Below are 17,912 nucleotides of genomic sequence, written 5' to 3' on the forward strand. Positions count from 1 at the left end.
GCTATTGAAATTCTACATTTTGAAAAATTAATGTAAAACCATGTGAGATAGCAATGGACAAAATAAAGGATGTGCATTGTGTAAGCCCACGGAGTGGACATTCTGAATCTTGTTTGAAGTCACTAGGTCACATGACCAAGTAGCTATTGAAATGTAACATTTAAAAAAATGTATGTAATATCATGTGAGATGAAAATGGACAAACTAAATGGTGTGCAATGTGTGTCTATACCATTGGGTTAGCTACAACCAGTTTTGAAAGTGTTAGGAGTAATGGTTAAAGAGATTTTGAAATGTCAAAAATTTGATTTGTCACTATGTTGACTATCACTATGTTGACGGTCCCTAACTGCTGTTGGTGGACGTAAGGAAAACTACAGGCGAATGTCCGTCGAATATCCAACCTGAAACTGTCTTTACCTCGGTTCGCACGTTGAACTGTAAGCCTACAGACCATCAACAGACAAACTCTATCAATATCTGCCTGTTGTCGCCTCCCCTAGCGGCTTAACACTGCCACTGAAAGGTTTGGTTTGGCAATGAATGAGTGCTGAAAAATCTAAACTCATTATGGACTGCTGTAACGCAGGACTGTGGTAAGTATAGGTCCTGCCAGACAACTTGTCGACACTGTCCATTTTGTTGTTGCTGCTAGTGATACAGTATTTGTTAGTTACAATGTAACAAACTGTCTCGTGTTGCTGCTACAATGCAACCACAATGTGAAGAGTAGAGAAGTTCCATCCCTGTGATATCAAGAAGCAAGGTATGGAAACATCGCCGGGACCAACGCTACTTCGTTAGCTGTCAAACTTGAAAAAACACAAGTGTCAATTCTAGGACATAGAACCAATTTGAAGTATACGTTCCTGTAGTAGAAACGTTGGGCGGGGTTTGACATGTGTTGTGTGAGTCGCTAGCCTAGAAAAGTCGGAGGCTTTTTGATAGACTGTTGTCGGTCGATCATGGTGAAGTAGCCTGTAGCCTGCTTTCTCTGTTTTACTGTATCTTTCATCTTATTGCCATTTTGTAACCGATGTCTCGCTTGCTACAGTTTGCTGCTAGCGATATAAATTGGCTGACTTGCAGTGCTGACTGAGCCTACATAAAGCCCGCAGAGAGGCGAGCCGGGGACGGTGTAGTGTAGGGCACTGGGGTTGTTTTTTCAGCTGACACACAGCTGAATACGGGCGAACAAACCAGACAGGCGTTGGATGAATAAGATGTATTGTCGCCTCATCATCATCATCATCATCACTGTCGTTGCATCTGTTGAATGTGTCTGGCATGATCATCATTTTTTGACAGCTGATCAAACTAAGTCTTACTCAAACTAAGTCTTACTTTCAATCACTGTCATTTATTGCACTTCTTGACAGACATGTCATTAAAATAGAATATTCGCTGGGTAGTCTAGCTTAAGCAATACTTTTAAATGAAATTAAGTCCAGCCCATTACCATTGCTGTCCTTAGAGTGACACGCGGTGTCACCGTGTTGGCCAGTAGAGCAGGGCTATTCAGTTCCAGACCTGCAGGGCCCAAACCCCTTTGGGTGTCATCCTTCCCTGCTAATCAGGTGACTGACTCAGACCTGGCACACAAGGTGAATGGACTCTCTGCCCAATCAGTGACATGAATGAACTTCCAAGTAGAGAAGATTCCCTCCAGACCTGGAGTTGAATAACCTGTCTATTGGTTTCCCTGTGTCCTATTCACCGTGGCTCGCTGTCGACGCCCCACAGTGCCAAAGTGTCGTCGCTATTCAGAATGCCACAGACCAACAAGTCAAGAAGTACCTCGGCCAGTGGCTCTAGTGCCGGACCGGGCCGAGGGGAGGAAAGGGAGGAAGAAAGAAAGGAAGCTGAGCCAGAGCCAAAGGTCCAAGTCCAGGGAGCAGGGGATGGAGGGGGAGAGAACACTGGAGACCCAGAGATCATCAAGTCCCCTAGTGACCCCAAACAGTACAGGTAACATCAACGTTTACCTTGCACACCAACGTTTGTGTGTGTGAGAGAGAAAGAGAATGTGTGTGTGTGTGTGAGAGAGAGAGAGACTGTGTTTGTCTTTCTTTCCATCTGTCTGTTTGTCTGTCTGTCTGTCTGTCTGTCTGTCTGTCTGTCTGTCTGTCTGTCTGTGTCTGCGAGACTCTCGCACGCAGTAAAAAGTAAACAGCTGGAGGGCCAAACTGTGTGTGTGGTTGTGTCATCCTCCTCGAATAAGAGAATAGTGTTTACCTCTGTCTAACCCCTCCCACAGGTACATTGAGCTGACCAATGGGCTTCGAGTTCTGATAATTTCAGACTTCACTGGTCCCGCCTCCTCTGGAGATGACGAATCAGAGGAGGAGGAGGAACTGGGGGAGGAGGAAGAGGAGGAAGAAGACTCAGGAGAGGGAACAGAGGAAGAGTCTGAAGAAGAGGAGGATGACAAGAACAGTGACTTTGAGGATGACGAGGATGGAGGGAAGAGGAAGAAGGGACACTCAGAGAAACAGGTGAGAGGGTCACCTGAAGAGGAAATAACAGCACATTAGCAGCAATGGTAATAAGGGTGTTGATGATTCTGTGTTTGTTTATGTGTGTGTGTGTCAGTCTGCAGCAGCGCTGTGTGTGGGTATTGGCAGCTTCAGTGACCCCAATGACCTCCCAGGCCTCGCCCATTTCCTGGAACACAGTGAGTATGATGACCCTTGAACCTTACGGATGAGATTGTTTGTTTTGTTGTGATAAATCTGATTCAATGCTGTGTTTGTGACACAAGGGGATATAAAATAGACTTTCCTCTCCTCCCTCTCCTCCTCTCCTCCCTCTCTCCTCTCCTCTCCTCCCTCTCTCCTCCCTCTCTCCTCTCCTCCCTCTCTCCTCCTCTCTTCATGTAGTGGTGTTCATGGGCAGTGAGAAGTACCCATCAGAGAATGGTTTCGCTGCCTTCCTGAAGAAACATGGGGGCAGTGACAACGCCTCCACGGACTGTGAGAGAACCGTCTTCCAGTTTGATGTCCAGAGAAAGAAATTCAGAGAGGCTCTGGACATGTCAGCAACACACCACCATTGTAGTCTCTGTGCCTTGTCTCTTGATTCGGATTAGTCCATCTGACTCTGTACCTGTCTGTGATTGGCTCTCTCCAGATGGGCCCAGTTCTTCATCTGTCCTCTGATGATCTGAGACGCCACCGACAGGGAGGTGGATGCTGTCGACTCCGGTGAGAGGCATTCTGGGAATCATTTTTTGTTGTTGACCTTTTTCAGACCTTATGCACTGGTTATGTAGTGACCTGCTCCCCCTTCTCTCTTTTATCAGAGTACCAACTGGCCAAGCCGTCTGACTCTCAAAGGAAAGAGATGTTTTTTGGGAGTCTAGCAAAGCCAGGTCACCCCATGGGCATGTTCTGCTGGGGTGAGGGCAGATACACACACACACACACACACACACACACACACACACACACACACACACACACACACACACACACACACACACACACACACACACACACACACACACACACACACACACACACACATTAACTACTCTGTGTACTGTGTTGTCATGTGTAAACGAGACAGATGTTGTGTTATTGTGGTATGTGACTGAGCTGTTGTCATGGTTTCCACCGGTGGTAGTCATGGTTTCCCCAGGTAACGTACAGACTCTGAAGACAGAGCCCAGGAAAAAGAGGATCAACGTTTACAAGAGGCTCCGCTCCTTCTGGAAGAGACATTACTCTGCCCACTACATGACCCTGGCTGTGCAGTCTAAAGGTGATACACACACACACACACACACACACACACACACACACACACACACACACACACACACACACACACACACAGGACCCGGCCGCTCAGTCACACATGTAACTAAGTTGTCCTCCTCTGTTAGTGTGTGTGTGTGTGTGTGTGTGTGTGTGTGTGTGTGTGTGTGTGTGTGTGTGTGTGTGTGTGTGTGTGTGTGTGTGTGTGTGTGTGTGTGTGTGTGTGTGTGTGTGTGTGTGTGTGTGTGTGTGTGCGTGTGTGGAGAAGCTGGACACTCTAGAGGAGTGGGTGAAGGAGATCTTCAGTGGAGTGCCCAACAAGTGAGTCTCAGCTGTAGATGAATCCCTCACCATTCATCCATTCATATTATAATATGGCCATTTAGCGAACACTTACTGAACCCTGTTCCTCAGTGCTCAGCCCAAGCCAGACTTCTCTGAGCTGCTGGATCCCTTTGATACTCCAGCCTTCAACAAGCTGTACAGAGGTAGAACACCTGTCTATTGAGCTGACCTGTACAGACTTCTGATCTCCTTTAGAGCCATACTGCTTCAGTCCAGCTCACTGAAAACAGGATTTTGAATGGGAATCAATTGTTGGTCCCCCAAAATATATGCTCACAAGTAAAGTAAGACATAGCTGTGTGTGTGTGTGTGTGCTTGCGTGCGTGTTTCAGTTGTTCCTGTGAGGAAGGTCCATGCTCTGACCATCACCTGGTCCCTGCCTCCTCAGGAGAAACACTACAGGTAAGAAACACAACTACAGATAATACAGCTACTACAGATAATACAGGTACTACAGATACTACAGTTACTCCAGATAATACAGCTACTACAGATATTACAGATAATACAGCTACTACAGAAAATACAGTTACTACAGATATTACAGATAATACAGCTACTGCAGATAATACAGCTACTACAGATAATACAGCTACTACAGATAATACAGCTACTACAGACAATACAGCTATTACAGATAACACAGATAATACAGATGTATAATACAGCTACTCCAGATAATACAGCTACTACAGATATTACAGCTAATACAGCTACTACAGAAAATACAGTTACTACAGATAATACAGCTACTCCAGATAATACAGCTACTACAGATAATACAGCTACTACAGATAATACAGCTACTACAGATAATATAGCTACTACAGATAATACAGCTACTACAGACAATACAGCTATTACAGATAATACAGCTACTACAGACAATACAGCTATTACAGATAATACAGCTGCTACAGATAATACAGATGTATAATACAGCTACTACAGATATTACAGCTGCTCCAGAAAATACAGCAACTACAGAAAATACAGCTACTACAGATAATACAGCTACTCCAGATAATACAGCTACTCCAGATAATACAGCTGCGCTAGATAATACAGCTACTACAGATAATACAGCTACTACAGACAATACAGCTACTACAGATAATACAGCTACTCCAGATAATACAGCTATATAATACAGCTACTCCAGATAATACAGCTGCGCTAGATAATACAGCTACTACAGATAATACAGCTACTACAGATAATACAGCTACTACAGATAATACAGCTAAATAATACAGCTACTCCAGATAATACAGCTATATAATACAGGTACTACAAATAATACAGCTACTCCAGATAATACAGCTATATAATACAGCTACTACAGTTAATACAGCTATATAATACAGCTGCTACAGATAATACAGCTACTCCAGATAATACAGCTACTTCAGATAATACAGCTACTCTAGATAATACAGCTACTCCAGATAATACAGCTACTCCAGATAATACAGCTATATAATACAGCTACTCCAGATAATACAGCTATATAATACAGGTACTACAAATAATACAGCTACTCCAGATAATACAGCTACTCCAGCTAATACAGCTATATAATACAGGTACTCCAGATAATACAGCTACAGATAATGTAGCTACTCCAGATAATACAGCTACTCCAGATAATACAGCTATATAATACAGGTACTCCAGATAATACAGCTACTCCAGATAATACAGCTATATAATACAGGTACTCCAGATAATACAGCTATATAATACAGCTATTCCAGATAATACAGCTACATAATACAGGTACTCCAGATAATACAGCTACCCAGATAATACAGCTACTCCAGCTAATACAGCTACTCCAGATAATACAGCTATATAATACAGGTACTCCAGATAATACAGCTACTCCAGATAATACAGCTATATAATACAGGTAATCCAGATAATACAGCTATATAATACAGGTACTACAGATAATACAGCTATATAATACAGGTACTACAGATAATACAGCTACTACAGATAATACAGCTATATAATACAGCTACTCCAGATAATACAGCTATAACGTACAGGTAATCCAGATAATACAGCTATATAATACAGGTACTACAGATAATACAGCTACTCTAGATAATACAGCTACTCCAGCTAATACAGCTACTCTAAATAATACAGCTATATAGGGAAAGGGAAAGGGGTATACCTACTCAGTTGTACAATTGAATGTATTCAACTGAAATGTGTCTTCCGCATTTAACCCAACCACTCTGAATCAGAGAGGTAGAGGGGGCTGCCATAATCGACATCCATGTCTTCGGCGCCCGGGGAGCATTGGGTTAACTGCCTTGCTCAGGGGCAGAATGACATATTTTTACCTTATCAACTCAGGGATTCGATCCAGTAACCTTCTTATTACTGGCCCACCGCTCTAACCACTAGTATAATAGAGCTACTACAGATAATACAGCTGCTACAGAGAATACAGCTGCTACAGATAATACAGCTGTTACAGATAATACAGCTGCTACAGAGAATACAGCTGTTACAGATAATACCGCTGCTACAGATAATACAGCTGCTACAGAGAATACAGCTGCTACAGATAATACAGCTGTTACAGATAATACAGCTGCTACAGAGAATACAGCTGCTACAGATAATACAGCTGTTACAGATAATACAGCTGCTACAGATAATACAGCTGCTACAGATAATACAGCTACTACAGAAAATACAGCTACTACAGAAAATACAGCTGCTACAGATAATACAGCTGCTACAGATACTACAGCTATTACAGATAATACAGCTTTATAACACAGGAACTACCGGTGAGATACTACAGTTGATGATGCACCTCTCTCTCTGCCTCACTGTTTCTGCCTCTCTCCGTCCCCCCATCCCGTTCTCTCTCTACATCTCTCTCTCTCTCAGGGTGAAGCCTCTCCACTACATCTCTTGGCTGATTGGTCATGAGGGCACAGGCAGCATCCTATCAATTCTCAGGAGGTAGTGAGTCAGAACTACGGCATACAGGACTACATAACCCAAAATGCATGGCGTTATAGCTATGTTTATGTGGTAACTGTACTTAGGTGCTGAGGTGTGTGTGTGTGTAGGTGCTGGGCCATGGCTCTGTTTAGAGGGAACAGTGAAACAGGCTTTGACCAGAACTCTACCTACTCCATCTTCTCCATCTCCATCACACTCACTGACCAAGGATTCCAGAACTTCTACCAGGTTGGTACACACACACACACATTCAAAATCATATTTTCCCTAACCCTAATTATAACCCTAACCCTAGTTATAAACCTAAACCCTAAGCCTAAAATTGTATTTTTACAAGTGAGGACAAGTGGCAAAATGTCCTCACTTCTCTGAATTTTAGTTGGCTTACTATTCTTGTGAGCACTTTTGGTACTCACAAGTATAGTAAAACGTACATACACACACTATTGATACACAGTACGCACATTATCTGTGTTTCTCTACAGGTGGCTCACCTGGTCTTCCAGTACCTCAAGATGATGCAGAGCCTGGGCCCCCAACAACGGTAGTGTCTCTGTGTGATTAGGGCTTCATTATAGGCATGTGAAATGCATAATATGTGCTTTATTTATACAGTATATGAGTATCTATCTATCTCTCACTCTCTCACTCTCTCTCTCCCTCTGCCTCTCTCTGTCTCCCTCTTTCTCTCTCTATGTTTGTAGGATCTATGAGGAGATTCAAAAGATTGAAGCCAATGAGTTTCACTACCAGGAACAGGTAATACTACTAGCTTTCTCCTATCTAATCTACAAGTACATGAATGAATGCACCCAACCAACAGATGCACCCCTGTGTGTTTCAGACGGACCCTATAGAGTATGTGGAGGATATCTGTGTGTTTCAGACGGACCCTATAGAGTATGTGGAGGATATCTGTGTGTTTCAGACGGACCCTATAGAGTATGTGGAGGATATCTGTGTGTTTCAGATGGACCCTATAGAGTATGTGGAGGATATCTGTGTGTTTCAGACGGACCCTATAGAGAATGTGGAGGATATCTGTGTGTTTCAGATGGACCCTATAGAGTATGTGGAGGATATCTGTGTGTTTCAGATGGACCCTATAGAGTATGTGGAGGATATCTGTGTGTTTCAGACGGACCCTATAGAGAATGTGGAGGATATCTGTGTGTTTCAGACGGACCCTATAGAGTATGTGGAGGATATCTGTGTGTTTCAGACGGACCCTATAGAGAATGTGGAGGATATCTGTGTGTTTCAGATGGACCCTATAGAGTATGTGGAGGATATCTGTGTGTTTCAGATGGACCCTATAGAGTATGTGGAGGATATCTGTGTGTTTCAGACGGACCCTATAGAGAATGTGGAGGATATCTGTGTGTTTCAGACGGACCCTATAGAGAATGTGGAGGATATCTGTGTGTTTCAGACGGACCCTATAGAGAATGTGGAGGATATCTGTGTGTTTCAGACGGACCCTATAGAGTATGTGGAGGATATCTGTGTGTTTCAGACGGACCCTATAGAGTATGTGGAGGATATCTGTGTGTTTCAGACGGACCCTATAGAGTATGTGGAGGATATCTGTGTGTTTCAGACGGACCCTATAGAGAATGTGGAGGATATCTGTGTGTTTCAGACGGACCCTATAGAGTATGTGGAGGATATCTGTGTGTTTCAGACGGACCCTATAGAGAATGTGGAGGATATCTGTGTGTTTCAGACGGACCCTATAGAGTATGTGGAGGATATCTGTGTGTTTCAGACGGACCCTATAGAGTATGTGGAGGATATCTGTGAGAACATGCAGCTGTTTCCTAAAGAACACTTCCTCACCGGAGACCAGCTCATGTTCCAGTATTCACCTGAGGTACGGACTGTGTGTGTGTGTGTGTGTGTGTGTGTTAAGGTGATCGTTGCGGCCCTTTCCTTACTTACCAAGCTAATCTGGTGTGCTGTTTGGAGAAGGTGCTTTCCGTATCTTTAAGTGTCCATGCACACAAAGACCTTTGAAATGTTTGAATCCTTCTTGATTGTAATGTGATTTCTTGATTCAAATAAAGTATTTCTAGTGTGTGTGTGTGTGTGTGTGTGTGTGTGTGTGTGTGTGTGTGTGTGTGTGTGTGTGTGTGTGTGTGTGTGTGTGTGTGTGTGTGTGTGTGTGTGTGTGTGTGTGTAGGTGATCAGTGCGGCCCTGTCCTTGCTGACTCCAGACAGATCCAACCTGTTGCTGCTCTCTCCAGACCACGAAGGCCACTGTCCCCTCAGGGAGAAATGGTTTGGGACACACTACAGCGTAGAGGGTGAGACACACACACATATACATACATACATACACGCATACATACATACATACATACATACATACATACATACATACATACATACATACACACATATACACACATACATACGTACGTACGTACGTACGTACGTACGTACGTACGCACGCACGCACGCACGCCCGCACGCACGCACGCACGCCCGCACGCACGCACGCACGCACGCACGCACGCACGCACGCACGCACGCACGCACGCACGCACGCACGCACGCACGCACACACACACACACACACACACACACACACACACACACACACACACACACACACACACACACACACACACACACACACACACACACACACACACACACACACACACACATACATACATACATATGGGCCTACTACAGTGCCTTCAGAAAGTATTCACACCACCTATTGACCTATTCTAATTTTGTTGTGTTACAGCCTGAATTCAAAATGGATTAAATATACCTTTTTTCTCTCACCCATCTACACACCATACCCCATAATGACAAACTGAAAACATGTTTTTAGAAATGTATTGAAAATGAAGTACAGAAATATCTCATTTACAGAAGTATTCACATCCCCGAGTCAATACATGTTAGAAGCACCTTTGGCAGTGATTATAGCTGTGAGTCTTTCTGGGTAAGTCTCTAAGCGCTTTGTACACCTGGATTGTACAATATTTGCACATTATTCTTTTTAAAATTCTTCAAGCTTTGTCAAGTTGGTTGTTAATCATTGCTAGACAGCCATTTTCACATCTTGCCATAGATTTTGAAGACGATTTTAAGTCAAAGCTGTAACTAGGCCATTCAGGAACATTCAATATCGTCTTGGTAAACAACTCTAGTGTAGATTTGTGTTTTAGGTTATTGTCCTGTTGAAAGGTGGATTTGTCTCCCAGTGTCTGTTGGAAAGCAGACTGAACCAGGTTTTCCTCTAGGATATTGCCGGTGCTTTGCTCTAATCCTTTTCTTTTTATCCTAGTCATGCCATTGACAAGCATACCAATAACATGTTGCAGCCACCACTATGCTTGAAAACATGAAGAGTGGTACTCAGTGATGTGTTGGATTTGGCCCAAACATAACACTTTGTATTCAGAACATAACGTTTATTTCTTTGCCACATGTTTTGCAGTTTTACTTTAATGCCTTAATGGAAGCAGGATGCATGCTTTGGAATATTTTTTATTCTGTACAGGCTAGTGTTGTGGAGCAGCTACACTGTTATACATTCTCAGTTTTCTCCTATCACAGCCATTAAACTCTGTAACTTGTTTCCTTCCTCTCTGGCAACTGAGTTAGGAAGGACACTTGTATCTTTGTAGTGACTGGGTGTATTGATACACCATCCAAAGTGTAATTAATAACTTCACCATGCTCAAAGGGATATTCAATGTCTGTTTATTTATTTTTTTGCTGCCCTTTGCGAAGCATTGGAAAACTTCCCTGGTCTTTGCGGTTGAATCTGTGCTTGAAATGTACTGCTCGACTGAGGGACCTTACAGATAATTGTATGTGTGGGGTACTGAGATGAGGTAGTCATTAAAAAAGATGAGGTAGTCATTAAAAAATCATGTTAAACAATATTATTCATCACAGAGTGAGTCCATGCAATTTATTACGTGACTTACGTATTAAGTCGTATTACGTATTACGTGAAATGAAACTCCTGAACGTATTTAGGCTTTTAGGGGTCGAATACGTATTTATTCAAGACATTTCAGCTTTTCATTATTAATTCATTTGTAAAAAATGTTGAAAAACATAATTCCGCTTTGACATTATGGGGTATTGTGTGTAGAACAGTGACACCAAATCTCAATTTAATCCATTTTAAATTCCGACTGTAACACAACAACATGTGGAAAAAGTCCAGGGGTGTGAATACTTTCTGAAGGCTCTGTATGAGTTTGCATTATTAGAGGACCAGATCATATCAACATGGTCCCAATATGTGGAGAGAGAGAGAGTGTCCTGATAGTTGTCTCTTCTCTGTCCAGATATCCAGCAGGAGTGGAGAGAGAGAGAGGGTATCCTGATAGTTCTCTCTTCTCTGTCCAGATATCCAGCAGGAGTGGAGAGAGAGAGAGGGTATCCTGATAGTTCTCTCTTCTCTGTCCAGATATCCAGCAGGAGTGGAGAGAGAGAGAGGGTATCCTGATAGTTCTCTCTTCTCTGTCCAGATATCCAGCAGGAGTGGAGAGAGAGAGAGGGTATCCTGATAGTTCTCTCTTCTCTGTCCAGATATCCAGCAGGAGTGGAGAGAGAGAGAGAGAGGGTATCCTGATAGTTCTCTCTTCTCTGTCCAGATATCCAGCAGGAGTGGAGAGAGAGAGAGGGTATCCTGATAGTTCTCTCTTCTCTGTCCAGATATCCAGCAGGAGTGGAGAGAGAGAGAGGGTATCCTGATAGTTCTCTCTTCTCTGTCCAGATATCCAGCAGGAGTGGAGAGAGAGAGAGGGTATCCTGATAGTTCTCTCTTCTCTGTCCAGATATCCAGCAGGAGTGGAGAGAGAGAGAGGGTATCCTGATAGTTCTCTCTTCTCTGTCCAGATATCCAGCAGGAGTGGAGAGAGAGAGAGAGAGGGTATCCTGATAGTTCTCTCTTCTCTGTCCAGATATCCAGCAGGAGTGGAGAGAGAGAGAGGGTATCCTGATAGTTCTCTCTTCTCTGTCCAGATATCCAGCAGGAGTGGAGAGAGAGAGAGGGTATCCTGATAGTTCTCTCTTCTCTGTCCAGATATCCAGCAGGAGTGGAGAGAGAGAGAGGGTATCCTGATAGTTCTCTCTTCTCTGTCCAGATATCCAGCAGGAGTGGAGAAAGAGAGAGGGTATCCTGATAGTTCTCTCTTCTCTGTCCAGATATCCAGCAGGAGTGGAGAGAGAGAGAGGGTATCCTGATAGTTCTCTCTTCTCTGTCCAGATATCCAGCAGGAGTGGAGAGAGAGAGAGGGTATCCTGATAGTTCTCTCTTCTCTGTCCAGATATCCAGCAGGAGTGGAGAGAGAGAGAGGGTATCCTGATAGTTCTCTCTTCTCTGTCCAGATATCCAGCAGGAGTGGAGAGAGAGAGAGGGTATCCTGATAGTTCTCTCTTCTCTGTCCAGATATCCAGCAGGAGTGGAGAGAGAGAGAGAGAGGGTATCCTGATAGTTCTCTCTTCTCTGTCCAGATATCCAGCAGGAGTGGAGAGAGAGAGAGGGTATCCTGATAGTTCTCTCTTCTCTGTCCAGATATCCAGCAGGAGTGGAGAAAGAGAGAGGGTATCCTGATAGTTCTCTCTTCTCTGTCCAGATATCCAGCAGGAGTGGAGAGAGAGAGAGGGTATCCTGATAGTTCTCTCTTCTCTGTCCAGATATCCAGCAGGGGTGGAGAGAGCGCTGGAACGGAGACTTTGAGCACAACTCTGACCTGCACCTCCCTGTCGAGAACAAGTTCATCGGTTAGTGTGTGTGTGTGTGTTTGTGTGTTGTGAACCTTCCTAATGTGTTTATATTTCGTGTCTTCCTTCCAGCGACGGATTTCAGCCTGAAGCTGTCTGACTGTCCTGATACTGAGCTGCCAGTCAGAGTAACTGCCAACGACCGAGGATGCCTCTGGTACAAGAAGGACGACAAGTTCAACATACCCAAAGGTGTGTGTCTGTGTTAGGACTGTGACGGTCATGGAATTTTGGATGATGGTAATTGGCCAGCCAAATAACGCGATCTCCGTAATAACCATTTGAATAGTATTTTTTTTAAATGAATGGGCGTCCCCATTCAAGTCAATGATGGCATCATGGGTGGACTGGCAATCATTGCGAGTGTACCCACAGGAGCAAAGCAGGAAGTGTAACCATCAATATGTGCCGTGATTTATTAGTTCAACCAGAGAGGAAGAGGCAAAGCGAGAGGGTTTACTCCGCCCAAATTCTATCCTTGAAAATAAGACCAAGAAGTGAGGAATTTTTTGTATGGAGGTCAATGAGAGAGTGTTGAATTTGGTCAACGAAAAAATATAATTGCTATATTGCTACGTGAGGCTTATTTGATCGAATATATGTTTCGTAATGGTTAGGTTGTTACGAATGCTCTGATATAAGTGGACGCACGTGGCATTTGGCCAGGTTTGAAAAAAATACTTTATATCAGTTGTGCCTGTTGTTCACACACACGTATCTGCCCTCTCATTGGCTAGAATGGTCCCACCTGAATGCCTTTCAAATTTGAGGACATATATTTCCATTGTTAGAGCGGTCACTCCACTATCTTGTCAATATAATTGAAAATCTTTGATTCAACTCAACTGACATGACAAAGAATGCATTTCATTACAAGAGCCACATCAGTTAACATCATTTGAATTAACATTCTACATTACCATGGAAGTCATTACTTCACAATACCATGCAGCCATCCCTAGTGTACCTGAGTTTACCAGTCAAATTACCAGGGTAAGAAATTCCAAGCATATAGATCCTATTAAATGATTTTTCTAATTGATAATTCTATGGTTCCAAGCCCGTTCTTTTCATGTGTGCTGCTGTTTCCTAGGCAACCGAAGACTCGTTTGCTACAGCACCTTGCTTGTTTCAACTAGGAGTAACAAAGTTTCATCACGCTATTTAGAGTACGTGTTACAGCAGAAACACACTCCACCGCACAAATTCCAGGCCGTCCTCTTCGTACCCCAAAAACAAAAATGATGCCCTTATTTTATTTTCATAACGATTTTCATCCATACGGTAATTGTGCCATCCCTAGTGTGTGTGTGTGTGTTTCAAAGTAACTACTTTATAACACAAAAACACACACAATCTGGCGTCAATGTCCACATGTTCTCTTAAAGGAAAATTCCACCCAAAAACTTTTGGTATTTGTTTCATTAGTCCACTGTTGATATAGTCCAAAAATTTCAGCAGTTTATAACTTCATCATACTGGCTGTGTTTCTGTATTTTGAATGTTATTTATCTTGAAAACATGATTGCCGACATGCAAAACATTTTGGGACTATATCAACAAAGGACTAGTGAAACAAATACCAAAATATTGTTTTTGGGTGGAGTTTTGCTTTCATCTCTATCTGGTACAGCCAGTAGAAAACTGTCCACCACTCTGACCCTGGTTCCTCTCTAGGTTTCTTCATAGGTTCCTTCCTTCTAGGGAGTTTTTCCTGGCAACTGTTCTTCTGCGGATGTATAAAGGGCTTTATAAAATACATTTGATTGATTGAGTTACTACAACAGTGTACAATTAAAATGGTCAATAACTTTACTCTTTCATTGATCTGTCATTTCTACTCTCTCCGTTGATATGACGTTTCCTCTCTCTCCTTTGCTGATCTGACGTTTCCTTTCTCTCCTTCAGCGTACATCCGCTTCCATCTCATCTCTCCGGTCATCCAGCAGTCAGCCAAGAAGTAAGTCCAGGGTTTAGTTAGCCATTAGCGGGTAGAGATTGTGCTAAAATCACTAGCCTCTCGAGAATGCAGCCACAGATAGGAACTGTTTTTTAATCCTGTTTCTCTCTGCTTATCTCCCTCTCTCCACTCTCTCACCCCCCCCCCCTCTCTCTCCCTCCCTCCCACCCCTCTCTCCACCTGCCCCTTCCTCTCTCTCTCTCTCTCTTTCTCTCTCTCACCCTGCCCCTCTGCTCTCTCTCCCCCTCCCCTCCCTAGCCTGGTGTTATTTGACCTGCTAGTGAACATACTGGGTCATAACCTAGCAGAGCCAGCCTACGAGGCTGCCGTGGCCCAGCTGGACTACAAGCTGTCAGTAGGAGAACACGGACTGGTTATCTCTCTCTCACCCCTCTCTCTCTCTCACCAAACACACACTCTCAGGGACGTGCGGTTGTTGGTCCTGGAGCATGGTCGCTGGTCCATGGTAGAGAAGTACCAGGCGCTGGCAGACAGTGGTCTGAGTGTAGAAGAACTGATGACCCAGCTCTATGCAGAGGGACTGGTGCAGGGGAACTTCACTAGCCAGGTGACTGGACCATGAAAACACACACACATTACACACACACATTACACACCCTTTCCACCAAACCCTCTTGTATGATTTCTGCTGTTTATTAAAGTGGGATCTGTTTTCTCTACAGGAGTCAATCCAGTTCCTGCAGTACGTCACTGAGTAAGTTTACACACTTACACTTACACACACACACACACACACACACACACACACACACACACACACACACACACACACACACACACACACACACACACACACACACACACACACACACACAACTATATTTGCTGTCTGTCAGTAAGCTGCAGTTCTCCAAGCTGCCAGCAGAGGTCCCAGTGTTGTTTAGAGTGGTGGAGCTGCCTCTGAAAACAGCACCTCTGTAAAGTCAAAGCACTGAACAAGGGAGACGCCAACTCAGAGGTCAGTCTATTACCAGGTACACACACACACACACACACACACACACACACACACACACACACACACACACACACACACACTGGTACAATTCATCTGTTCATGACTGATTGACTCGCCTCTGACATTCATTCACTTTCTTCTCTTCCTCTCTCCCCCCCCCCCCTCTCTCTCCAGTCTGGTCTGAAAAACCTCAGAGAACACACACTGATGGAGCTGCTGGTGGTGAGTACACCAACAACCGTTCATAATTTCATCCCCTAAACCCTCATCCCTTCTGCCTCTCATCCTCTGACCTGTGTTGTTGATATTGTTGTGGTTCCAGATGCACATGGAGGAGCCCTGCTTTGACTTCCTCAGGACAAAATAGACTCTGGGGTCAGTGTCTGTGTTTCACACTTCTCTGTCTCTCTGGTGACTAAATAGACCATGGAACCTCTGGAAAGAGTAGGAGTGTTAACCCCAGTGTCCCAACCTTCCTGAGTGTCCCAACCTTCCTCGGTGTCCCAGTGTCCCAACCTTCTCCAGCTTCCAATTGGCTCAGTCAACTTAAACCCCTCTCTCTCTCCATCTCTCTCCCTCCGTCTCTCTCCATCTCTCCCTCCGTCTCTCTCCTCCAGGTATCATGTTTATCCAACCTGCAGAAACACATCTGGAGTCCTGGGCTTCTCTGTCACGGTGGAAACACAGGCCACCAAGTTCAAGTGAGATCCTCATACTGACTGCATGAACCAATGACATTGTGCACTGCAGTGACTTTGATGTGGTCCTCCCGAGGCTAGAAGTGCTATCTCTTATAACCTGTAAACGCCTCTTATAATATTGACAGTGGGTTCTCTCTCTCTCTCCATCTCGTCTCTCAAACTCTCTCTCTCCATCTCTCCTCTCCATCTCCTCTCAGTACTGAGCTGGTAGAGTTGAAGATAGAGGAGTTCCTGTCTTCCTTTGGAGAGAAGTTGAGTGCTCTGACTGAGAGTGCCTTCAACACACAGGTGTGTGTGTGTCTCACTGACTATATATCTGAGTGTACTGTAGTTTACTTGTTAAGCTGAAGGTGTGTGTGTGTGTGTGTGTGTGTACAGGTGACTGCGCTGGTCAAGCTAAAGGAGTGTGAGGACACACACCTGGGAGAGGAGGTGGACAGGAACTGGGCCGAGGTCGCTACACAGCAGTATGTCTTCAACAGGCTTCACAGAGAGGTGAGACACACACACACCGGACAATTCAGTTTTTCTGTTTTTGTGGTGTGTGCAGAATTTTGTAGTTGCTGCTGTAGTTGCTTTCTGTAGTTGCTGCAGATGTTTCATGTGTGACTACGTGTGCTTACGTGTTTGTGTGTGTGAGTAGATTGAGGCCCTGAAGCAGATGACCAGAGCAGAGCTGGTATCCTGGTATCTGGAGCACCGCGGACACAACTGCAGAAAACTCAGTGTACATGTAAGTGTGTGTGTGTGTATAGGTGAGCAGTGTAATCAATGTTTAAGAGCTGTGTGTGTGTGTGTGCGTGTGTGTGTGTGTGCGCTCTAACATCGACCTCCCTCCCCAGGTGGTGGGTTTTGGGCCGGAGGAGGGCAACCCAGCAGGAGATGACAAGCAGAGTCGTCATGGCAACAGAGAGAGGGATGAGGAAGAGTGCGGCAGTTCGTCCTACGGAGAAGTGTCCAAACTGACCTTCCTCCCCGCCTCGTCCAAGATGGCCGCCGCTACATCCATCATGGACATTCCTTTATTTATCCAGAGCCTTACCCTCTTCCCATACCACAAGATCATCCAATAGACTACCAATATCTATTTTCTCAATATTTCTTTCAAACTCTCTCCTTCATTGCCTGACCATAACATCATCTAATAAACTCAATGAGATACACTATCACTGTCTTTGGGGCTGACTCTCTCTCTCTCACATATGTAACATAGTAGATATTCACAATATTTCACAATTTCTTGTTCATTACTGTGTCTCATAAGGCTTTAAAACTGCACCTCTATAAGGTACTATGCATGTTTATAAGGCAATATAACCCTTCACAGCGCACTTAGTAGGGTTACAACAGGTTCTATAAATACTGGATGTAGTCTGCATCTAGTGGAGAATGTTTTATGGGATGTCCTA

General features: G+C 44.1%; 1 pseudogene; it reads left to right on the forward strand.

Annotated features, from left to right (window-relative positions):
- Nucleotides 1–450: 450 nt before the first annotated feature.
- On the forward strand, nucleotides 451–17,672 carry LOC129859745 (nardilysin-like; annotated as a pseudogene).
- The last annotated feature ends 240 nt before the right edge of the window (nucleotides 17,673–17,912 follow it).

The sequence above is a fragment of the Salvelinus fontinalis genome, chromosome 7 (genome assembly GCF_029448725.1).
Source record: "Salvelinus fontinalis isolate EN_2023a chromosome 7, ASM2944872v1, whole genome shotgun sequence".
Taxonomy (NCBI): Eukaryota; Metazoa; Chordata; class Actinopteri; order Salmoniformes; family Salmonidae; genus Salvelinus; species Salvelinus fontinalis.